Source organism: Mus caroli, unplaced genomic scaffold (genome assembly GCF_978045245.1).
Source record: "Mus caroli unplaced genomic scaffold, Mus_caroli_1 scaffold_4, whole genome shotgun sequence".
NCBI classification, from domain to species: domain Eukaryota; kingdom Metazoa; phylum Chordata; class Mammalia; order Rodentia; family Muridae; genus Mus; species Mus caroli.
In genome coordinates, this window is record NW_028227259.1 from 146,395,221 (window position 1) to 146,420,256 (window position 25,036).

General features: G+C 46.1%; 1 protein-coding gene across 2 annotated transcripts in view; it reads left to right on the top strand.

Moving 5' to 3' along the window:
• Positions 1-25,036, top strand: part of Sdk1 (sidekick cell adhesion molecule 1) — a 967,445-nt gene that overhangs the window by 595,242 nt on the left and 347,167 nt on the right. The gene's annotated exons all lie outside the window — the stretch shown is intronic.

Genomic DNA, 25,036 nt, shown 5'->3' on the forward strand with positions numbered 1-25,036 from the left:
TCAGGAGTAATTCCTGTGTGGACGTTCAGCAGAATGCTAATCCTAGCATATTTAGTGTCTGTGTTAAAGGGTTGCATCTGAGAGGAGAGTAAAGTTCAGAAAAATTCTCCGATCCACCAAGTCAGAGGCCAGCCCATATAAGTCTCAGGGGAATATAACCTGGAGCCTAGTGACACCTGGGAGAGGACTTCCATCCACTGTTTACTAACAGTCAAACCTGTCAGCAGTCACTGATCCTAAGAAGCACACATGTGTCTGTCCCAGTGACTTCAGAAACAGGGCAGAGTGGAGGAGGGTTTCTCTGCCTGAAGCCCGGTGATTATTGAAAACCCTCAGACCCTTGATGTAATAAGATTAAAATGTTCCACAGAGGACTAGAATTTATTGAAACGAAAACAGAAGTAGAAAGCCACCTTATCAACATGGGCTTTACGGACCAGGTGACATTTGCTTAATTTTGCTATTTTTGTTGAAAACATAATTTGCATTACCATTAAAACACAGGCAGTTCCTCAGCCCAGTGACTGCTGGGATGGTCAAGCCTGGTTCCTTCATCTGTAGTTTTCTTTCATGAGAACTCACTATTTCTTTTACAATGTCTATAAATTCATTGACTTGCAGTGCTCATGACTGAGCCCAGGATTGTGCACGCCAGGCCAGCGCTCTACTGCTAATAGAGTAGTGCCACAACCTCTCCTCTTAAAAACTTCTGAGACAGGGTCTCAGGCTAGACTGTAAGTTTTTATGTAGTCCAAGCAGGCCTTGAACTCAAAATCCTCCTGCTTCAGGCCCCTGAGTAGCTGCAAGGACAAAGTCAAATATCCTAGTTTTGCTTCCTGATATCAGATGTGAGTCTCACTGTAAAATGACACTTGTTTATCGAAATTTTAAACTATAAGCATACTGATTACTGGTGACTCGCACGCAGGTGACTTTGTTGCTTGTTTATAGCATTTCCTAGATGCTGGGGAGATGGCTCAGAGGGTCAAGTTCTTGTCACAGAAATCATGGGGACCTGAGTCTGGATACCCCAGAGCCCATGGCAAAACAAAAACACATTCAAAACCAAAAAAGCAGATGTGGTGATTCTATTTGTAATCTCAGCATTGTGGAGGCAGAGACAGGAGGATGCCTGTGGCTTGCTGGTCAGCCTTCCCAAGCTGCCTGGCTAAATCAATGGACTCTAGACCAACGAGAGGCTCCATCTGAAAAAAACATAGTAAGGAGCAATTAGGGAAGGACACCTGATATTGGCATATGCCCTACACACACACACACACACACACACACACACACACACACACACAGAAAGACAGAGACAGAGACAGAGAGACAGAGAGACAGAAAGAGACAGAGCTAGACAGAGAGACAGAGACAGATAGAGACAAAAAGATAAAGTGTTTCCTAGATAAAGGCACCTTCATAGCCTTCTACATGAGAAACATCTTCATTGGTTCTTTTTGTAGCCTAATATTCTGAGCAGAATAAATGGTGTGTACAGTATCATTACTCTGTGTGAGAAAATGCAAATCACCCCTTTACATCATTAGACAGCAGTAATACGGAAGAAAGTTAGGGAGATGATTGACGTTCCCCATTCAGGAAAATGAGCTAATTTTGAGGATTCTATAGAGAGATTCTACTTGGCTCCCAGGGCCTTGTAAACGGAAGTTGTCTATCTGTCTGTGTGTCTTTCTTTTCTTCTCTTCTCTCTTTCCTCCTCATTCTTTTGTTTTTTCTCAAAGCAGAAACTCATACAGCATTCGTTCCTTTAGCACCTGTAAGACTGAAATCAAGAGAGCAAACCCAGAAGGACACTGGGTATCCTCTAAGATGCCACTTCAGCGTCCCTGTTGTTTTGGATGCTATTGCCTCCATCAACTCTGATCACAGCCCCTCTCCCTCCAGCATTCCCTCCTGGTGTGCCTCACTCCAGGCCCCTTAGCTGCCGTGAGGAATTTATAGTTTTCCTTGAAATGAATTTCAGAAAATGGCCCATGAAGTATTTTGATTTAGGACAAAAATGTCACCCATCCCTGGCTACCTTGAACTTATTATGTGGCCCCTAAATGACCTTGAACTCCTAATCCTCCTAGCTCCACCTCTGGAGAGCTGGATTACAGGTGTCTATTCCCAGTCCCAATCTGTGTTGTGCTGGGAGTGGACCCCACAACCTGGCACACTCTGGGCAAGCGCTCTACCGACTGAGCCACATCTCCAGCAGCCGTGCTGATTTCTACGTTTTAGAAAGTTAAGACTTTAAGAGAACCTGGAGAAGGACCTTGGCTCTCTCAGGAAGTTGGTCACTAGCCTTTGGGAATGCTTCACTGCCCAGCAAAAAGTGGGGGCTAAAGTGTACGTTTAAATTAAAAACCAACCTAACACGTTGCCTGCAACCTTTAACAAATAATATATCGGTTCCTTTTCGCTCCCACAGGGTAGCAAATGAAAATGCCGTCTAAATTGTTTTATTTGAAAGAAATGTCATCTGATATTTATTGTTCCTTGAGTATTACAAGTTTAAAAAAAAAAACCCAAACACCTCACGGATTTATTTTCAACCATCTATCTAATGCAAGGGAAGGGCTCTGGCAAACATTGCCTGTCATTGCATCATGAAAAGTAGAACTGGGGTGGGGCTGGGGCTCAGTCTGTATTGGAACCTGTAAAGCCCTGGGGTCCATCCCCAACAAAGTATAAATCAGATGTGATGATGCCTGCCTGTAATCCCAGCACTTGGAAGGTAGAAACAATAGAAACCATTCTTAGCTCCACAATTTGAGGCCAGCCAGCCTGGGTTTCATGGAACCCTAATGCAAAATAACAAAAAACAGAAAAGAAAAAAAAAGAAAGAAAGAAAGAAATGTAGAAATGATAAAAAAAAAAAAAAACAATACAAGGCGTTTGAAGATGCATTATCCTTTAACACAGAGCCTTGGTCAGCACTCGGGAAAGTTTATGTAGAGTCATATAATAGTTAGCTTTTAAGACTCCATAATGATTCTATAATCTAGAGGCCATGGTTTCCACGGGGTTTTGATGTATTAAACTTAACTCTCTGGTTCTATAAATGTATTCTAATACATCAAGTAATTGCCACTTCTCATTATTTTTATAGCTCCTCGCCTCTTCTAAGCTGAGGTAGCTGACCTTGTGTGCCAGTGGCCAGGGAACAATGACGGCTATTGGGGACAAAAAAGCACTCAGTGACCAGACAGCTGTTACACTGCATGTGGGAAGGCCGAGAGGAAGGCTTAATATTTAAGGCTGGGCCCTTATCCCTGCCTCCCGCTTACTGTCCACAGTTGTGTATTATCCTAAATACATGGTCACTGGACTCATGCCTGACAAAGGACTCAATGATCCATCCTTCCTTCCTTCCTTCCTTCCTTCCTTCCTTCCTTCCTTCCTTCCTTCCTTCCTTCCTTCCCTGTATGTGTGGAAAGGTCAGGACATGTATACAGAGGCCAGAGGTCATCATCAGTGCCTTCTTGGGTTGTTTCCCATCTTATCTGTTGAAACAGGGTTTCTCACTGAACCTGGAACTCACCAATTCAGTTAGGCTGGCTGGCTGAAATAAAAATAAGAGAGGCAGACTGGCTGACCTGTGAGCCCAGGGACCATTGTAGTGACTTCCCCATTACTGTAGTGATGGGCATGTGGGCTGCCTTGTTCCTGGCCTTGTTTCCTGGGTACTGGGGGGCCAAACTTGGGTTTTTGTGGTTTCCCAGAAAATGGACTAGTTGAGCCATCTCCCTCAACACTTATTACAAGTGTACATTGAATTCTAAATAATTCTGGGTGTACAGAAAAGTCACAAAGCCAGAGTCCCTGAAAATGCTTCACCCAGTGTCCTGTAATGTTAGCCTTGTGTCTAATTACAATACATTGAGCAGAGTAAGAAATTAACATGGGCAGCTCACAGGTTTTTTCTTTCCCTTGAATAGTTGTACACCAAGCCACACCAAGAAAGATACCATATGGAATTTAGTTGTCATGTGTCCTTTTTCACCCAGAGTATGTCACTGTGTCCCATGAGCTTTATACTTCAGGTAGGTCACAGTCAGGTATTTTGTACAGCTCATTTGGTTGCCACAGTTCTACATCCATGGGTCACGTTGGTGGGCTCCGGATCTCAGCAGTGAGCATGTTCAGTCTCTACTCCCTTAAGGTGTTTTCCATCTCTCCCTCCCTCTGCTATCTCGTTTTGTGTCCTTTTCCTATGTGTGGATGTGCATGCACATGGGTGGAGGTCAGAGATCAGCACCAGGCACTTCCCTTAGCTGCTCTCCATCTTGTTTCTGAGACAGTCTCGCACTGAAGCTGCAGCTTGCTGCCTCAGCTCGTCATACTCACCAGTGGGCTCCCAGAAACTATGTTTTTCCACCCACCCACCCCTGGGGTGACAGGACACACACATGGCACCCAGTTTTTATGTGGGTTCTGAGGAGTCAAGCTCAGGGCTTCATGCTTGCACTGATCGTACTTTTCTGACTGAGCCATTTCCCCAGAACCGACATTTTAGAATGTTTAACAAAGACTGTTACATGGCTTTGTTTGAATTTCCCTTCCCTTTATCCCTTCCCTCTCCCTCTGTATATCCTTTCTATCTGTCTGTCTGACACACCTGTATAATGAATAGTTTCAATTGTGAGTGAACACACCTTGATTTCTTTTCAGTATGACGCATTTCAGTTCTGTTTTACTGCACTAGACTGAGACAGGGCCTCTCCTACTTGTGCTTCCTTGAGCTCTCCTATTATGGGGATCACTGTTCTTCAGCTTGAAGAGAGGTATGGCAGAGATGGTGGAAGACAGGAGACCCTAGTTATTTTGTTCTCCTAGTCAGGCCCAAGAGTTGAAGACAAAGTGGCCTGTGAGACTCCAACACACTGGAAGGCTGAGATGAGGGCTCTCAAAGCTGCCAAGTGCTTCATACATAGGAATGCCCCTGCTCTGGCTGTCTGGTTGTTCTCTTTCTGAGCCAGGTGCTGGGTGTTCATCTCCAGGCTGTTCTTTGCAGGTCTATGATCTGATCCCCGAACCTTGATGATCTCTTGGTGACTTGTGGTGGGTCTTGTTTGTACATGTGGACGTGTGGAGGCCAGAGGTAAAAATTTGTGGCTTCCTCAGTTCTTATTTGCTTCTCTGGTTTTGAAGCAAGTTCTCAATGAACCTAGACTTCACTGATTCCCTTAGACTGGCTGGCGAGTGAGCCACCAGTATCCACCTGTTTCCTATATCCTGCACACCACTGGACTTACCAACCCACACTCCTGGGCCCACCTTTTATCTGAGGTCTACAGATCTGAACCCAGGTTCTCAGGCTTGCGAAGAAACACTGTACTCCCGGTGCCATCCTCCAACCCCAAGGATGTTCAATTCCTGCTTATTTTTTTAGAGCATTCATTCATTCATTCAAGAGGAGGTTGGAGAGCACATGTTCAGAGGACAACTTGCAAGAGTCTCCTCCCACCATGTGTGTGTCTGTGAACCAACCCAGGTCCTCAGGTTTGCAGCAAGTGCCTCTGCCCACCAAACCATGTCACCAGTCCTTAAACTTAGTTTTGAGGATCAAATACTCTGGATGCAGGAGACATTGTCACTCCATGATAGGGACTAAACCAAGAAAAATCTAACATTAAAATCCCCCTATCAGCACTCATATGTTTTGAATGAATAGAAGCTTTTAAAGGAAATGGGTCCAGGAAGACCTTTTACTCTGGTTGTTATTTTTATAATTCTAAAATGTGAAAACAGAGGCCATTGAGAGCTCCTGACATCCTAAGGTACTTAGACTTTAAGATACTGAATGTGGTCCTGAGAGATGGCTCAGTCGATTAAGAGCACTTAGTACACAACTATAAGGGCGTGAGTTCGAATCCCTACAACCTATGTGAAACATTGGCATAATTGTTTGCACCTGTAAACCTGGCACTGTGTGGATTAGAATCAGAAGGATCACTGGGCTTTCTGGCCAACAGCCTAGCTCTGGGTTCAGTGAGAGACCCTGTCTCTGGAGAATAAGTTAGAGAGCAATAAAGCAGGCCACCGGATGTCCTCCACTGGCCTCTGCATATGCACACACACGCACACACACACATACACACACACACACACACACCAACACACACACACACACACACCAACACACACCAACACACACACACACACCCAACACAAAAGATACTTCTTTCAACAGGTGCTTCTGATTTCAGACCTCAAAATGTACCTGCAGTAGCAGATTTTAAATGACCAATGAAAGACTCTGGAAGAAATAGTGGGTCGTTTGAAATTTTTCTCTTAACATAGTGCCCTTGATCGAGAGAATCAACCGCCCTTCCCTGGGATATTTATGAAGCTGAAGTGACATGTGAAATGACCTGGAGTCCCTTCATTTTGGCATCTCTAGACAACTGTACCCAGTGTTCCTAATTTCTTTATCAATGAGGATGGTCTTATAAACCATTTGTTCTTGTCTTAAGGAACAGGCTTTTCCTGCCGTGAATGGGCTCGCTCCCTTAGGCCCCTCCCCCACCTGTTTTACCCATAAACCTTGATACCTCTTAGATCCAGGAGCAAACTGTTCACTGTTAAAGTAGGACAGTTAAAAGATGCAGCTTTGGGGCAGAGATGTGGGTCAATCATTAGAATGCTTGCCTAACTTGCTGGGAGCCCTGGGTTTGATGGCCAGCATCACAGAGGCCGGTCCTGGTGCCACACACCTAGAGCCCTAAAAAGATAGAGATGATCAGGAGTTCAGAGGTCATCCTCAGTTATGTAATGAGTTCAAGGCCACTCAATGCTCCATGAAATCCTTACCAGAGGTTACACTTTGGAATTAGGGAGATATGGATTCAGAGTCTGTTTATAAGCAAACCCCTGACCCATCAGCATATGTCTAACTAATCAGAAAATGGCCTAGCCTGATGAAGACTCCCCAACGCTAAACCACTCTGACCCACAGTATCATAGTATCACACTGGCTAGAGAGACGGCTTTGGGGTGAAGAATACTTGCTGTTCTTACAGAGGACCTGGGTTCAGTTCCCAGCATCTTGCAACCATCCATAACTCCTGTTCCAGGGGGCTCAGTGCTGTCTTCTGGCCTCTCTGGGCACTGCATATACCCAGATGGTGATGCTGATGCTGTCTGTGTGGCCAGCAGCCACTCCGAGCCTCAGTTTCCCCACATAAGGAATAGGCTGAAGATCAACAGTTACTCTTTTACACATTGCAGGCTCTTAAGTTTTTTTAAAGTATAAAAATAAAAGAAGACAGGAAACATCTGAGAACACCATCTGTCACCCTGTCACATGTCACTCTGCAAAATGTACAGATGAGCACAAGAATGGGCCACATGTGGAGGCTCCCTTTCCCTGTCAGTGACACCTTATCACATGTCACCATGTGGCTCTTGGAGATGGGTTCCAGCATCCGCACTGCGTAGATTTCTTCCAGTGGTATGCGCATGTCAAGTGAGACATGCACAGTGAGTGACTTAGAATACGTCTTTGTAAGTGAATTTGCAGGCTTAGAAGGGCTGAGTATGAGAGAGTTACTCCTTTGTATGTGTGTCGTTGTGGGTGAAAGTGGGAGTGCAGATACGTGCGTCATGGTGAGTACTTGGAGATCATAGGGCAACTGTTGCGAAGTGTGCTTTTCATCTTGTTGAGACAGGATCTCTTGGCATGGCTGGTCAGCTGGCCAGCCCAGTAGCTTCCAGTTGCTCCTGCCGCTCTGCCTGCCATTCACTTCACCATAGACGTACTGGGATCGCAGGCGTGTCCCAAACTGTCTTTTTTTTTTTTTTAAATGTGGTTTTGTCAAGCTTATGTGGTAGGTGCTTTTTTCCACTGACCTGATGGCTTGATTGTCAACTTGACTACACTGTAAGCTGACTGGGAGATTAATAAAGCACATCTCTGGGGCGTCTATGAGGACGTTTCCAGGAGCAATTAGATTAGGAGGCCTCAGACATAATCAGTGCTTCTACCCAGTGGTAGACTCGGTGGCACTAGACTGCTGGGAGGTGTGGGACTGTGGAGGGTGGGACCTGGTTGAGGAAGTGCATCTTTGGAGATGTGTCTAAGGACAGTGTGTCTTATCCCTGTTACTCATCTCTGGCACATAGCTGCCATAAAGTGAGTGATACTCTCCATTGTCTACCGTGCTTCCTGTCTTCCCACAGCCAGAACCAGAACCAGCCCACTGTACAGAAACCCTCCAAGAACATGAGCCAAAGGAAACCTTTCCTCCTTTGCTTATGGCTAATATTCTACCACAGCTGTAGTCTAATGCCATGAGTTAAATAATGAGCCAAATTATCATACTCACTTGGAGAAAGGCTGAATTGTACTTTCATTAAGGTATATGTGTTCATATTTCTGCAACTAAGATTTTTGAATAAAGTTATGTTCTCATTTAAAATTTTTTATGTGTTTTGCCTGCATCTTAAGTGAATTGTGTGCACGTAGTTCCCAGACAGGCCACTGGGCCCCCTGAAATAGGAGTTATAAACAGTTGTAAGATGCTGGGAACTGAACCCAAGTCCTTTGTAAGAACAGCAAGTGTTCTTAACCCGGGAGCCATCTCTCCAACTCCACACTTAAACATTTCTAAATTCTTTGATACATAGAAGCATTTCTCCTCTCCAAACAAATAGTATATATCAAAATTCTTCATATTGAAAATTTTTAACTCTGTTTTCTAACAATACATAAAAACTTTTAGCTACATACCAAGTCTTCCCATTGTGAGTGTGAAGACCCTGTGTGTCAGAGCCACAGGGAATCCTAGAGTCGATGTGGTCCAGTCCCCTCTCTGCAGACAGGCAGAGTGAGGCCTTAGAGAGCTGGGAAGATTTCCCTCTGCAGCTTTTCCTCTCTCCCACCTTTCTATATTGAAGTTGTCACCTTTTTTATTCCTATAGGAAATGCTGATATTTTTCTCCTAACATCAAGGCTACCCTGTGACATTTAAATGTTGTTCTGTGAAAGTACAGCATGCATACAGAAAAGTCTAAAAATCTCAGTGGAAGAAGTTATCCTCAGTAAAGGCCTTTATTGTCACCACCTGGGTCAAAAATCTAAAGTACTCATTCGGATTTCTCACCATAGATGATTGGCAACTCTGTGTGACTGTGTGTCTGTCTGTGTGTGTGTGTGTCATTTATAATGGTTTGACTCCTGATTTTCCAGTCTCACTGGGGTATGAAAGCACATGGCATTCAGTAGGAATTGCACTGTGAATATGGAAGCTGGATCTTTTCCCAGGTGTACCACTGTTCTCATTGTTGTGACAAAATACCTGACATAATAAGCAGCCTAGGGAACACAAGGTTTATCTGGTTCATAGTCTAAGGATACACTGACCATCATGGTGAGAAAACCATGATGGCAGGACTCTGAAGCAACTGCTCACACAGCATCAGCAGTCAGGACCTGAAGTAGCTGGTAACATTGTATCCACAGTCAGGACTGTGCAGCTGCTGGTCACTTGTATCCACAGTCAGCCCTGTGCAGCAGCTGGTCACATTGTATCCACAGTCAGGACTGTGAAGCAGCTGGTCACATTGTATCCACAGTCAGGAAGTAGAGAGAGATGAATGCTGAGACTCCACTCACTTTCTTTTTTCTATTCACCCAGGACCCTAGCCTAGGCAGTTGTGCTGCCTACAATTAGGGTGGATCTTCTCCTGTCAGTTAACGCAATTTTAAAAAATCTCTCTCAGACATTCTCTGAGGCCTGTCTCTGAGGTGATGCTAGGTTCTGTCAAGTGGGTGAAGATATAAACCAGGACAGCAGTGTGATGCCATTCTTTCTCAATGAAGTGCAGCAGTTGTTTGTCGTGGCTCCCAGTCAGACACATGATCAAGAAGTAAAAAAAAAAGTGGGTACTTTATATCCACAGTTCTGTAAACTGTGATGCTTGGCCAGTGAGAAACAATGTACACTGGATTTACAAGGATAACATAACCCCACTCTAAGCTGAGAAGTGTCTGAACAGAGTCGCATGGTTTTTATACTATCTACAACAGTGAAAATCACTCAACCTTCTTATCATCTGACAGTGAAGCTAAACCAAGAACTGTGAGGGCAAAAGAGGGCAACTTGTGAAAATGTACGGTGGAGAGCTCATTACTGTAGACTGAAAAAAATAGTCTGTATAAGTCAGCTTGAACACTTGGCACAATCATTGCTTGACAGAGACTCTGTAGTTATTAGCTACTAGTGGGGGTGAAGGTGAAACCAGGTATATATCTGGGAGCCTGAAGATAACCTGAAGTCCCCACACAGGTTATTTGGTATCTCAGTGTGGTGGTTGATCTTGGTTGTCAATATGTCTATGAAGAAGAGACCTCAACTGAGGTATTACCTCCAGCAGATTGGCCCGTGAGCATGTCTGTGAGGCATTTTCTTGGTTGCTAATTGATGTAGGAGGCCTAAGCCCACTGTGGGTGGTACTATTCCTAGGCAGGTAGACCTGGGCAATATAAGAAAGGTTGCTAGATGTGAGCCATGAAGAGAGCAAGCCAGCAGACAACAGTCTCCCATGGTTTCTGCTTCAAGTCCCTGTCATGCTGGAGTTCCTGTCCTGATTTCCCTCAAGGATGGACTGTAACTGAAACCTGTAAGACAAAATAAACCCCATTCCTCCCAAGTTGGTTTTTGTTTTGTTTTGTTTTGTTTTGTTTTTTGGTTTGGTTTGGTTTTTGTCTTGGTGTTTATTATAGCAACAGAAAACAAACTAGAATAGACCCTTAGCCAGCCAGGACACTACATGCCACTGTCTTAAGACTATGTGTACATGTGTGCAAGTATACATGTACATGTATGTATGTGAAGGTCAGAGGTCAACATTAGGTGTCTTCCTCAGTTCTTCTACATGATCGTGTGTGTGTGTGTGTGTGTGTGTGTGATGTCTCTGGTGTGTGTACTTGAGTGTATGTTTGCACAAGCCTAAACTGAAGAGAGAGAAGATCATGATGTGTCTCTGATGGTCAGTCTCCAGGTGCCTTCAGACAGATCTGTCACCAAACTTTGAAGTTCACCATTTAAGCTAGGCTGACTGTACAGTGACCTCCTGGTCATCTTTCTCTACTTCCCACCAAAGGCTGGCATTACAGGCATATCCAGCCATGTCCAGCATTTTACATAGGTGCTAGAGATTTGAACTCAGGTCCTCATGCTTTGTACAGCAATGATTTTACAGACTAAGCCATCTCTCCAGCTCCTACCTCAGGACTCTGGAGACAGAGCCCATACCTTTGACTCCTGAATCTCCTTCCTCAGGGTCCATGTTGCTCCTAAGTCTTTTAGTGACTGTTCTAGTTCTGGCACTGGTGGCCAGCAGCCAGCAGCTCTCCTACCCCCACTCTCAGCCTCACTTAGCCATTCCCTTAGTGTCTGGGATGGACAACAGGTTTAATCTTGTTGTTCAGTCAATAGCTTTTTGCATTATCTTCCTTTCTGTGGTTAATGTACCATTTTCCCCCTTTTCTTCCCCTACACAAACACTGACATGCCTGAAGTGCTTTCTCTGCTTGCAGAGAAGTTATAGCCTGGACTGTAGCAGAACAGCACTCTGATTAAAGTGATTAAAACTATATACAGCGTGCATAATTAACCTCTGCGCGCCTGTCACCATGAGCTGATGCGCTGAGCTGATATCATATCTGTCTGTGGCAGCCAGCGTATGCTACATGGCCATTTTTTTTTTCCTGAAGAATTTTAATCACTTGAGATAAAGAGTAAGAGAGAGAAAGATAGATCAAGGCCATATTAATCCTCTCAATGGCTTTATAATTTCCCTTCTTTTCTACTACTGGTAATCAAGAAAAATAATGCTGACTTAATCTGGAGGCCAAGGTCATCCTCTCCATGTTCCTTAATGGGAAGGATGTCCCCATGAGAGTCCATAGGAACCAAATGCGCCTGGCTTCTCGGGACAGACGAGTGAATACCAATCTCAGACAGAAATGGCCTAAAGCATTTGCCACAATACAGACAAATCCCCCAACAACTATTGGAGTCTGCATAGTGGCCCCACACAGCCATCAGTGATGGCAAACTTGGGAATGAGCTTCTGTAACCAGCCAAAGGTCAGCAGGGGGTGACCCTCTGATTAGCAGTTGGACAACACAGCTGGAGGGGCAACGCTGCAGCTGAGGGCAGGGTAGCCCCTGAGTGAACTCTGACACCTTCTTGGAGAGGTGCCAAGATCAGAATACAAGTGCTGTGATGTGGTGCAGTGATCTGAGAACACTCAGTGACATTCTATGACAGTGCTTCTGTTACAGTTTCTCTCTTCCTTTTTTTTTTCCCTTTCTTTCTTGGATTGTTTTTGTTTTTAAGAACATACAGACAGATGGGAAAGACAAACAGCCCCAAGCACCTGAACATAACCAGGAAGAAGTCCCCAATCCTGTCATCCCCCTATCCCCTGCCTTACATGGTCTCTCCAACCAAAACACACCCCAAGGGTCAAGGTGACAGAGTTAACATGGCCTCTACAGAAGGACTCAGAGCAAGCTGGCAGAGCTGCCAAGGGTTCTCTGCTCACTGTTGGGATCAACACCCTGGCTGTGAAGGCAGAACCTGTTGGGCAGCTCCGTGGATCTTAAGTAGCACAGACGGTGTCCAGATGAAGCATCATCAGACAAAGGAGACCTGGAGAGCTTGCCTCATGTCCACACAGGGTGTCGGGAGCTGAGTTCTTGCCTAGCACGCATGAAGCACTGGGCTCCATCCCAGCACTGTATAAAACAGATGTGGTAATGCATATCTGATCTCCTAGCAAGCTCACGGTCATCCGCAGTATGTTCAGTATGTTCATGGCCAGCCTTGGACTATAGGAGACCATCTCAAAATAATAAATAAATAAATAAATAAATAATAACATGGGGGTGGGGCTTAGGATGACTGGATATAACTGGCTATTCACACTGGAAGACAAAAGGAGGAGCAATCTTCACCGAAGCACACAAGACCTCAGAGTGACTCCCCAAGGCACAAACCTGTGACAGGAGCCCCCTCCCTATATGTATTACATGTATAGGTCCTCAAAACAAATGCTATATCTTTCTTTTTTTCTCCAAAGCACAGCTTCCTGGTGGGCTGAGGAAGCTTAGGGCTTTGCTGTCGAGGCATGCCAGGGTGGGTGGTGTGAAAGGCTAGGTGAGATAGATGTCCCTCCATTGTTGGGATGCTGTTGGCAGGGTGGCCTCAGGGTGGGTTCAAGGTCAATGACAGGTTAGCTGAGGAGATCCTCACAGAACTTATTGCCTCTTTCCCACACGGTCCACCCTCACACCCTGACCCCTTCTCGGTAGAATTCATGCTTGGATTGAGCAAACACATCCCGTTTGGATTCCAGTCATTTAGAATTATGATGACCTGACCTGGCCTGGGATGAAATTTACCCTCGCACCATCCATGGGAAAGGTGCATGCAGACAGTCTAGACGGTAAATACCAGGAGGGGGCTGCTCTGCCTCCGTGCATGAGCGAGCCTGTTTGAAGGACTTATGTACTACCCATGTCACTATTTACAAATGAACCTTCTTTTCTCTCCCCTTTCTTTTTAAATGAAAACAGACTTGGCAAGGCCCCCTCTGAAAACCGGTTTGTACCTATTTGTTTGAGCAGTTAAAATGAGTGAAATTGAATTAAAAAAGAAGAAAGAGTTCTGTAATTTCAGCTTCCTTTACTTCCTCAGAGTCACTAAGCTGCACTGATATAGAAAAGCAGTTTAATCATCCACACTGAGCACATTGTTCTCTCCCCTGTACTGCAACTGCAGGAACAGAGCAGTCCCCCAAGATTGTGGGGAGGGCCACATAGATGTGATCCCAGTGGGAACGCCAGACACAGGCCTAGCCACATTGAGTGGCTGTGGTAGGGTCCTGAACCAGGAGACTTTTCCAATGTGCTCCATGGGGTACAGGGGTCTCTGGGTAGGTACCTGGGTCCTTCAAGGAGCAAGGCAACAAACCCTGCCTGGGGTAGTCACCTCTTTTCATGTTGGGGTTCTCCTTAAGATTTCTTTTCAGGAAAGGAAAGAAAAATTCTTAAAAGTTAAAGAAGTTGTTTCTAGCCTTTTTCTCTGGTGTAGTGGAACTGATAAAACTAGACATACCCTAAAAAGAGCTCATGACTGAAAAGCCCTGGAAGAGAAAGTTCCCATACAGGGATTCGTGTGTGTGTGTGTGTGTGTGTGTGTGTGTGTGTGTGTGTGTGTATGTGTGTGTCTGTGTGTCTGTGTGTGTGCATGTGTGTTTGCATGAACATCTATATGCAAATATGTATGTGCGTATTACATGTGTATGTATGTATGTGTACTCATATGTCCATGAGTACATGTGTGTGCCCATGTGGGTATGGACAGCTATATGCATCTGCAAAGAAAGCTCTTTGTTACATGGGGCTGCTTCATTGCCAGATGAGTTCCAGAAATATGTCCCCCAAGGTTAAATAGGAATCTTTGACACAAGGGGGCACACAGGGAATATGTTTTGGGTGACTGAAATGGTAGTGGAGGCTACTTAGTGGGCGCTTTTGCCCTTAGTCTTAAATAGTGGCCTCTGTTGTGAGGACAAAACCAGATGCTGGAGCCTTGCTCTACCATTTACCCTCTGTAAGATTCTTTCTTTTGCCTCATGAGTAAGGCTTTACACCCCACCCTACCCCTGCATTCCTATTGCCCCCGCCCCATGCACATTCCCACCATTTACCTCTGGACCCAATCATTGTACTGCAAATGACTTAATACTTTAATTGTTCTGCCTTTTCCCCTACATTGAAACTTCTACACAGTATCAAGAATTCTGCTTTCAGGAAGTGGAGGTGCACTTCAGTGACAGAATACTTGCCTACAGTCCTCTAGTGAGGGACTAGAGGTGTGGTTCAGTGGTAGAGCCCCTGCCTAGAATCCCCCAGGGAGGGATTAGAAGTGTGGCTCAGTGGTAGAGCCCCTGCCTAGAATCCCCCAGGGAGGGGCTGGGGTTTGGCTCAGTGGTAGAGCCCCTGCCTAGAATCCCCCAGGGAGGGGCTGGGGGCGTGGCTCAGTGGTAGAGCATTTGTATGCACAATAGAGCACTTCCCCCTTCCCAACCAAAGCCTACTTTTAAAACTTTAAAAAATGGCAACCAAGGCCTATAACCCTTGTTTTCCTTTATATCTGAAGTCCCAGCTCATGATAAGCTAAAAGCTATTCAGAATTCCAGAGGTCTGTGAGTGATTATTTCATTCTGAGCATTTTGGGGACTGTGCATGTCTGTGTCCTTGAGGCTTGGAGTTCACCTGAGGGCCTCTTACATCTGATTTTGTGCATAGCACTTGAAAGGCATTCCTGGCATTTTACAGGATCCACTAAAATCTGCTTATTGTTTTGTTGTTTGTTGAGTGTTTTTGTGTCCAGGGACTTGGCATTTGTCTCTTTTTAACTTCACAGGAGGTTTAAGCCACAGGAGATATTAACTCCATTTCTTAGATGAACAGTAGTCTCAGAGATGAATCCCTTGTCCATTTGGAGCCATTACTGAGAACCACTCTGGTGTACAGAGCATCCTCCAGTCTTGGGCATACTCTAGGCAAGAGCAAGAGGGTACTTGGGCAGTGGGTGAAAGTGATGGATCCTGCCGCTCAGAGGGATCAGCACTGAGCAAGCAAGAACAGGAGCTCATTAGCTAAGTCCTGACAAGTTGGAGGAGGGGTGGCTTCAAGAGTGGCCCCTGGAAGTTGGAAGGTTGACAGACGTGTGCCCTCTGCTTGACTTCTCATATGCCCTCCTTCCCCCTTAGTTGTGTGTTTGTGTGTGTGTGTGTGTGTGTGTGTGTGTGTGTGACATGCCTGTGGAGGGCAGAGGACAACCTCAGGTGTCGGTCTTCATCCATCACCTTGTTTGACATGGGATCTTTTGCTGTTTGCCTCGCTGCAAGCTACCTTCCCATGAGCTTCTTGAGGATCCAGTGTCTGCTTCCATCTTGCTAGGAGCATGGCATTACAGATGTGTGCTGCTGTGTCCAGCATTAATTGGTTCCTAGGGGTTCAGACTCAGGTCCTCACATCTGTACCATCAAAACCTCACAGTTATCTCTTCTGCCCATATGCTCTTTCTTCTCCTGGCTACCCTTCAGGGCTGCTCTGATGGGAGTGTCAGGCATCCTTGAACTGCACTCACCTGCACTCAGGGCTGCCGAAGCTTTCTTGAAATACAGGGTGTATCAGGCACATGGGTAGTCAAGCAGGGCTGTGACACCTATAATGGCTAGTTTGGAAAGAGACCTGTAAAGGAACTGGCAATTTCCAAGAGCTGGCTGCTTCAGCACTCAGCCCTGCAAACTGCTTAAGCCCGACTACATGGCTTCAAGTTACCTGTAACTCATCCCTCCCACTTAGGAGAGAAGGCAGAACAGGTGCACTGCACTGCACATGTCTGTAGCTGGTCTTTATATTTACATAACCTTAGGAACACTCTGAGCTCAGCTTCTGCCTCAGCCCTCTGCCACTCTGGACTCTGCCCTGGCCCCTCTCTGGTTGCTCAGTGAGCTTGGGGCCTGCTGCTATTTTCCCCCTCAATTCTGACTCCAGAGTTTGCTCCTAAGAGTGCCACAGTGTTTGTGTCCACAAAGGAGCCCACTCCAAAGACAAGCTAGCAAGTGTCACTGTAGATGTGAAGTTTTGCAGGTCACAGGCTGAGAAGGTGGGTCATGCTCAGTGAAGATGGAAGATGGTGCATCCACAGCAGGCTGAATACAGAGGGGAGGGGCATGCTTGGGCGATGGAGAGGCAGGGCTTGCTGAGTGATGATGAAGAAAGGTGAAGGATCTGAGTGGTGGACTGATCAGGTATGCTGCTGGTACACACAGCTTTGTGTGCTTTGACAGAACCAAGAGCCCACTTCAGGTCCATGTGATGACCTAGGATCTGCGCTCTTTGATCCCTTGGCTTTCAGCCTCAACTTCACCAATGCCATAAACAAGGACTTTAGGGCAAGTAGCTGGGCTTCAGTATCCCCGATTGGCTGTCCTCAGCCACCCATCCCTAGACACCGATTAGAGACAAGTGGTGATGGGAAGCAGAGGAAGGGGATTCGTTCAATGTGGCCCAGGACAGAAGCACAAATACTGATGCCCAGTGACTCCCCTAAGTCCATCATCAAGGTTCTGGCCTGAGCTTTAGGTTAAAATAGAACAACTGGGTGGGGCTGGGGGTGGGAGGTGAGGAGAAGGGCACTTACTTAAGCCGTCCTGGTCACAGTGGGGTCTACAGACTATCATCTCCATTAGGGCTCCTCAAGGTGGCCCAGAGACATCGTTTTCGTGAAGGGACAAACTGGCCCTCAGGAGGTCATTGCTCCTGCTCCAGGTACAGCCTGACCATTAAGACGACTCTCCTTATCTGGTGCTGGTTGAGGGAGGTTATTTTGATCTGTCTTGCAAAGATTTGTTTTTTGGAATATAAAAAGTGACTCAAAGAGCCAAATGTTATGCTAGGGGGCGGGAGAGGAGGGAGGAGAGAGAGAGAGGGAGCGGTGATTTGAATCAGCCTTCAGGCAGAACAGCAGGGGTCTAAAAGAGAGTTTCAGCCCTACTAGACAAGCAGTGGGACTACTTGTAAAGTCTCTGAGCCAAGGGAAGCTCTTGCGCCAGGGGGAAGTAGGCTCAGTTAATCTGTGACTTGCACTAAGTGACAGCTAAGGGAGCAGGGGTGCTGGTACTCTGTGGCAGGGTCACTCTTCGCTCGCTGGGTAATGGCATGGGACTTGGTTAATGTGTAGCCCATGGGATGTGACAATATTTAGGCTGTTGCAAGCCCTGGGAGGCATGGGGTGGGTGTGTTGGGTGTGAACTTGCCTGTGCTGCTTTATGGGCTAAGGGTCTGGTGATTGTGAGCCCCTGAACATGAGTGCTGGGAACTTAACTCAGGGCCTCTCTGTAGGAGCAGCAAGCGCTCTTAACCACTGAGCCATGTCTCCAGCCCAAATCCATGCTTCTTTAGCAAAAGCAGTTTCTTGGTACCCGTCTCAGCAGTCACAGAAGCCCTGAAAATGGCACACCCCTGCTGGGCTTTTTCACTAACTCAGCCCAGAAATGATAGCACCATGGATTTCCATTTCAGTAGCCAAATCTGGGCCCCAGCTCATTACAAAGAAGCTTAGATGTGCAGGCTCCCCTGTGCCTGGCAAGGGTGGAGAGGGACCACTGGATATTAGCAACCCCAGAAATGCCTTCCCAGGAGGGCTGGATAATAATTAAGCAATCATGATCAAGGCTGCCTAGGGCTTTCCTGGGGTTTTCTAAAAGGCTGGAGGAATCTTGCCCCAGGGCTGTAAATGTCAGTTGCTCATTAATTCCTCAGAAATGCCTAGAGCCAAGACTGCTATTTCTAGTAGCGAGCATTTGCTCTGCTATTTAACAAAACAAAGCAAAAAAAAAAAAAAAAAAAAGCGTGCCTTGTCATGTACCTCCAGACCTGGCGATTCTTTGGGCAGAGAAATGCGGTTCATTTCAGGCATCACGTTAGTTGTAGCATCTCGTCCCCCTCCTCCTACCAAGTCTTATTTGGGGATAAATCTCATCAGCACGGAATAGCATCACGGGCTAGAAGCCAGCAGTTGTTCTCACAGCTGTTTCAAAACCTAAGCAACTAAAACTGCATCTGAATGTTTACTTGAATAATCCTTTTCTCCCCAGCAACTGAGGTAGGATCTGCCCACCCTAGACCAGCAAATCTTTATTTACAGTTCTGTTCTCCGTGGGCATTGTCTCACAGACAGAGCCTTGTCAGTTCATAGACTTCTCCACCTTAGCTTCAAAGACAAGATGCTGTCCAAAGGATTCAACCAAAGGAGACCCACAGATGTAGTGACTCCTTGACTGTATTTTATTTAAATGAGCAAGACTGGGTTTCTTCCTTCTTCTTCTTCTTCTTCTTCTTCTTCTTCTTCTTCTTCTTCTTCTTCTTCTTCTTCATCATCATCATCTTCTCTCCCTCCTCCTCCTCCTCCTCCTCCTCCTCCTCCTCCTCCTCCTCCTCCTCCTCCTCCTCCTCCTCCTCCTCCTCCTCTTCTTCTTCTTCTTCTTCTTCTTCTTCTTCTTCTTCTTCTTCTTCTTCTTCTTCTTCTTCTTCTTCTTCTTCTTCTTCTTCTTCTTCTGCTAATAAAAGTTGCCATGCCTCCTGCCTGGCTTGCCTACATGGCCCCCTGATGCCTGTAGAAACTCAACAAATTCTACTCTCAGACCTGGTCTGACTAGCTGTGTTGCAAATATCCCTGGTTCTAAGCAAGAATGAGTTACCACCCCTTACTGGTGCTATCTCCTGGATCTTTCTCCTTCCTGATGTATTGTCTCAGGCATCTGGGATGGAATTGGATATGGCTTTTTATTATTTTATTTTTTATTTTGGATTAATAAAATATAATTTATTTTATTTTAGTTTAGTTTTTAGTTTTTTTGAGAGAGGGTTTCTCTGTGTAGCCCTGGCTGTCCTGGAACTCACTCTGTAGACCAGGCTGACCTCGAACTCAGAAATTTACCTGCCTCTGCCTCCCGAGTGCTGGGATTAAAGGCGTGCGCCACCACACCCAGCATAGAATTTATTTTTTATTAGATATTTTCTTTATTTACATTTCAAATGTTATTCCCTTTCCTGGTTTCCCCTCTGAAAACCCCCAACCCCTCCCTGCTCCCTTGGCTATCTATCTATCTATCTATCTATCTATCTATCTATCTATCTATCTATCTATCTATCCATCCATCCATCCATCCATCCATCCATCCATCTATCTATCTATCTATCTATCTATCTATCTATCTATCTATCTATCTATCTATTATGTGTAGGGAGGTGTGCAAGCACACATGCAGGTGAGTATACACATGTTTGGAAGTCAGAGGTTTATGGTAGGAGGGACCTTCACTGAGTCTGGAGCTCAGTAATTGGCTAGCCTGGCTGTCCAGTGAGCCTCAGGAATTCTTCTGACTGCCTCCCCAGTGCATCCTGTCAACCCCAACTTATTATAAGAGTTCTGGGGCTTGAAATCAGGTCTTCCTGCTTGCACAGCAAACCCCTTACTGAGTTAGTCATCTCCCATAGTCCTCCTGCAAAAGGCTTTTATGGAAGACCAAGCAGGGCATAGAAAGTGATGCTATTGGCCTGGTTATGCGGAGTGGATTTACAAAGCATTTGGGGACCCCAAGAGAAAGTAAGTTAGAGAACTCAACTGCGAGGCCACTGACGTCAGGATCTGAAGCGTGTGGCTGTGGATAGTGGCGTTTTGTCCAATGTGTCATCACAAAACCATAGCAAGGTCCCCACAACAGAAACAACTCTGATCGGTTTTACCAATAGGGTCTCGGGGTTTTAGTGCAGATCTGTTTGGAGACTGTAAGCATTTGTGCAGACGATATCATTTCTACACTGCGTGGAGGTACAGGGGATCCTGGGAGGGAGAATGTGCCTGGCATGAGGAGTCTGTAACACATAGGAGGCTACTGCCACAAAGTGGGCTGTGTCTTCACATCTTCTGACCGGCTTTCTCCTTATTTTGCAAAAGACATATATCCACTGTAGGTCTTTCCTTTTTCTTTTTGCCTAAAAATGAATCTATGAGCATTTCTGACAATCTTAAGAATGTTACAAGGAGCTGTGAAATTTCATTTCCTACCAAAAGAGATCTGGGAATAGCACACTCTTTCTGACTGCTAATATTTTAATGAAATGTCTTGGTTTGACTTTAAGAGTTCACCTGGCATTATCACCCCTGGTCCTTCAGACCCTCTGGGACCTTGAAGCCTAGAAAACTCGCTAGCAGCTCTTGGCTGCCTTGAGTCTGATAAGGATCCAGAATGAAAGTGATGTCTAATGCCCCCAAGATCCAAATAGCAGGGCATTTGACAAGAAAAAAGTATTTAGCTGAACTCCTAATAGTGTGTGTGTGTGTGTGTGTGTATCCATTTCTTCTTTTAGAAATTATTTTGCCTATGTATGCACAGATGTGTGAGTGTCTGGGCATGTGTGAATGCATGCATGTACAAGTGTTGAGGGTATGCATGTACATGTATGTCTGTATATGATGGGCAGAGGTTAGCTGTAGTTGTCATTCCTCAGGTGCCATCTACTTTATTTTGGTTTGGGTATTTTGTTTTGAGAAAGTGACAAATACAAAAGAAAACAGTGAACCCGGGGGTCACCAGTTGGCTATGCTTGCTAGCCAGGAAGTCTTGGAGATTCTCTTGTCTTCATCAGCCCCACCCCCAGACCTCAACCCTGGTATTACAAGCCACACTTTTCATATAGGTGCTGGGGGTAGAGCTCAGGGCCTCATGCTTGTGTGGCAAGTGCTTTGCCAATGGAGCCATCCTCACACCTGCATCCTAAGGCACTTGTATCAGTGAAGCTGGCAGCAGACTCCAAGGAGGACCTTGCCACCTACCTTGGTCCCTGGCATGCAAGGAGCAGACATCCAGAGGGGCTTTGTCAGCACACCGAAGGGGTACACACTGAGTGGGCTGGCTCATCTCGGGTGGTTCTAGCTGCATTAGAATCTGCATTGGAGTTGTCTAAAGCTAGCAGGCCCTACCAGCAGGAGCAGCCTGGCCAGATGACTTTCCAAGATGGTACCTTCTGTTGATCTGTGGTCCAAGGCTGGCCAGCCAGGAAGTTTCCTGTTGGCTTTGTGAACTTCTGAGGACCTTTTGTGAGACTGTTGGCCTGCCATCCTGGCCCTTGCATATTGAGTCTGAGGCAGGGTTATAGTTCTCCAGTTAGCTGGGAGCTATTCTGCTCTCTTCCTCATAGAAAGTTCAAGTTAGTTCTATAATTGCGTGCTACCCAATATGGCTGCCACTGTATTAAGACCATGTTAAACATGGCTCGGATTGGTGCATGTGCACTGCTTATGTAAAATACATCAGGACATTTGGTATCAACAGAAATGTCAACCATCTATACCTGAAGCTTTTATATTGATCACACCTCAATTTGATAGACATATTAGGTAAGATAAAATATTAAATGTCCCCTTACCTTTAAGAGAGGCTTTTCAGAGTTTAGCTGATGGCTGGGTGAGTAGGGTGCTTACCATGCAGAGAGGATGACCCTAGCTCATACATCCGGAACCTGTATAGAAAAGCTAGGCGTGGTGGTGTTAGCTTGTAAGCCCAGAGCTGAGGAGGGAGATATGCAAGATCACTGGAGCCCCTCGGCCAGATAGCTTAGCCTACTTGGTGACTGCCAGGCCAGTGAGAGACACTGTCTCAAAATAAAATAAAATAAAATAAAATAAAATAAAATAAAATAAAATAAAAGAGGTGAACAGCCCACGAGGAGTGCCACCTGAAGTGCACGTGAGGGGTAGGGTTAGGGTTGGGTTAGGCATGTGTGTGTGCGCACGCACACACACACACACACACACAAATCAATATAAAGTTTTAATAAGCCACCCCCCAAGCTCCACATTCACTTACTTGTGTAAATCGCTTGCCTCTCTCTCCCATTGAACAATGCTGTAGCACACACTGGGGAAAACTTGACTCTGGGTAAAACCGGGCCTGCGGTTATGTTTGGATTTTATGTCAGCTTCAGCTATGGTAATAAATATTCTGCAGTTTCAGGGGCTTCCAGAAACCCCCATTTGTTTCCTGCTGTGGATCTATCAGCAGTTGTCTCTCTGCTGGGCTTGGCCCAACTGTTCTAAGCTGAGCCAAGCCATGTGCTTCTCATTTGGGCTCCCAGTCTCTGGTGGAGCAGTCATTGTCCGTGGATGCTGTCAAAGTTCTAAGGGTAAGCAGAAATACAGGGGGAGGAACACTAGGTCACACTCAACAAAGGGGCCTGCAAGAGACAGTCAGTAAAGATAGGGGACCTCAAGTTAACCTCCAGAATCCCTGTAAGGAGTTGGATGTGGCTGCTCCCCTGTAACCCCAGCATTAGTGAGATGGAAGGTGGAGACAGGGGATCCCTGAGAGTCAATGGCAGTTAACTTAGTGAAGTTCCAGACCAAACAAAAAAGTAGCAAGTTCCTGAAGATCAACACTGAAGATTGTTCTTTGATGGATTCATACATGAGTACACATGTGTATGCTCTCATAATACATGTGCACACATTCACACACATGCATATACACCCAGAGAACCCTTGGAATAAGAAAGAGACAGTGGAGCACAAGAGTCCATGTCAATCATGATGCCCAGGTGGTCAAATCTATTGGCGACGCCTAGGCAGGGAGGGAGTAGAGGATGTTCTCAGATCAACCTTCACTGTGTTCTTTGTACGACTGACTGCCCTGTCCCTCTGTCCATTGTGTGTGGGTGTCTCTGGAATCTGCCCACGGGAGGCCACACTCCTACCATCTTTCCTGGCTTCCATGGGGGAAGGTACTAGAAGACATGTCCCCTTTGGTAGCTGAAATGCTGCCACCAGCTTCCTGTACTACCTCAGCACCATGCTTGGCTTTGCAGTCCATTCTGATACAAGTCCTACATGTTGTTCAGTGATCCATAGCTTCCAAAGCCGTCAGACCTGCTTTTAATCTGCTTTATTCTAAGCAGACCCGTGAATGTATTAGCACCCCGACATTATTTTCCATTTGACCGAGTTACTAGCAGTTTGAGTTGTATGCTTCCAGAGATCAAATGCTGTATCCCCTTCTTTGAGCCACTTTGTATACCTCACTGGGGGGTTGGTATGTCCCCTTTCACTTGTGTTTACAAATCACTGGGGAGGGTCTGGGATGTGGCTTTGATAGTACCATGCTTGCCCAGCTGGCTCGAAGCCTTGAGGTCAATCCCCAGCATTGTATAAGCTAAGAATAGTGGTGCACGCCTGTAATCCCAGCCTTAGGGAGGTGGAGGCAGGGAGAGCAGAAGGCTACTGTCTGTCATCCTCTGCACTGCAGTAAGTTCCACTACAGCCCAGGCTATGTAAGATCCCATCACTACAACAGGGAAAGAGAGCAGCTGGGATGTGGGTCTTGGGGAGCATTTACAGGCAGGCCCATTTCTTTCCTGTATCATTTTACCAAAGGTGCCCCATCACAGCCAGTTCACACAGGAAGCATTCTGCTTGGCAGACGAGGTTTCTAGGTGACTTTTCCACCTGCCAAGTTAGCCAGGGTGATAGTTTTCTGCCAGGGCTTTAGCACCATATTCTCCCAACCCTCCACAAAGAGCTTCTGGCTTCCTTCCCCTAGATCCCAAGCCAGTAGCTTACATCTCAGGGTTTTATAATAACAGCATCCACTTCTAGGTACAGCTTTCTGTACCCATCAACTGTTGCCACAGTGACTAGCAAACCCCAGGTCCCTGTGGCCTCTGACAGCAGACACTCATCTTTACCAAGAAGTGCCAGGACTCAGCTGTGGCTCTGCTAAGCCTGACTGTGTTCCCCGTATCTCGTCCTGCCTAGATGGACTAACCTCACACAAGCAGCCATTATTTGGGTCCTTTTCTTCTCCTGGAGAGCCACAGGAGCTCCAAGGAGCAAAGAGAAAGTCACAAGTACCTCTTGCATGCTCAGCAGGGAACTGGCACTCAACCCCAGTACACCAGAAGTCACATTGTACCCCTAAGTCACCAATGAGCACAGCCCCTTGGTCTTCTGCAAGTCACAATCAAGGTAGAGGGGAAGAAAATCATGGGAGGAATGTAGTGTGGTGTGTGCAGCTGCTGTAGGCCAGAGGTCAGTCTCAAGGGTCAGTTCTTGGGATTCTACTTGTCTGTTAAGGCAGGGCCTCGCACAGGAACCCAGGACTCACCAATTAGGCTAGGCTAATTGGCTAGTGAGCTGCAGGGAGCTCACCACCCCTGCCTCCCTAGTTCTAGGGTTTCAAGCTCTCAGTGCCACACTACAATTTCTACATAGGTTCAGAGATTGCGCTTAAGTCCTTACACTTGCACATCGATGACTTTACCAACTGAGCCATCTCTCTAGCCCCATGTAAAACAGGTCCTTGTGGATACAGACTCCATAAATGACCCCATAGTGAAAGATCCTGCCTGCACAGAATACACATGTTGGAACTTTGAAGAGAT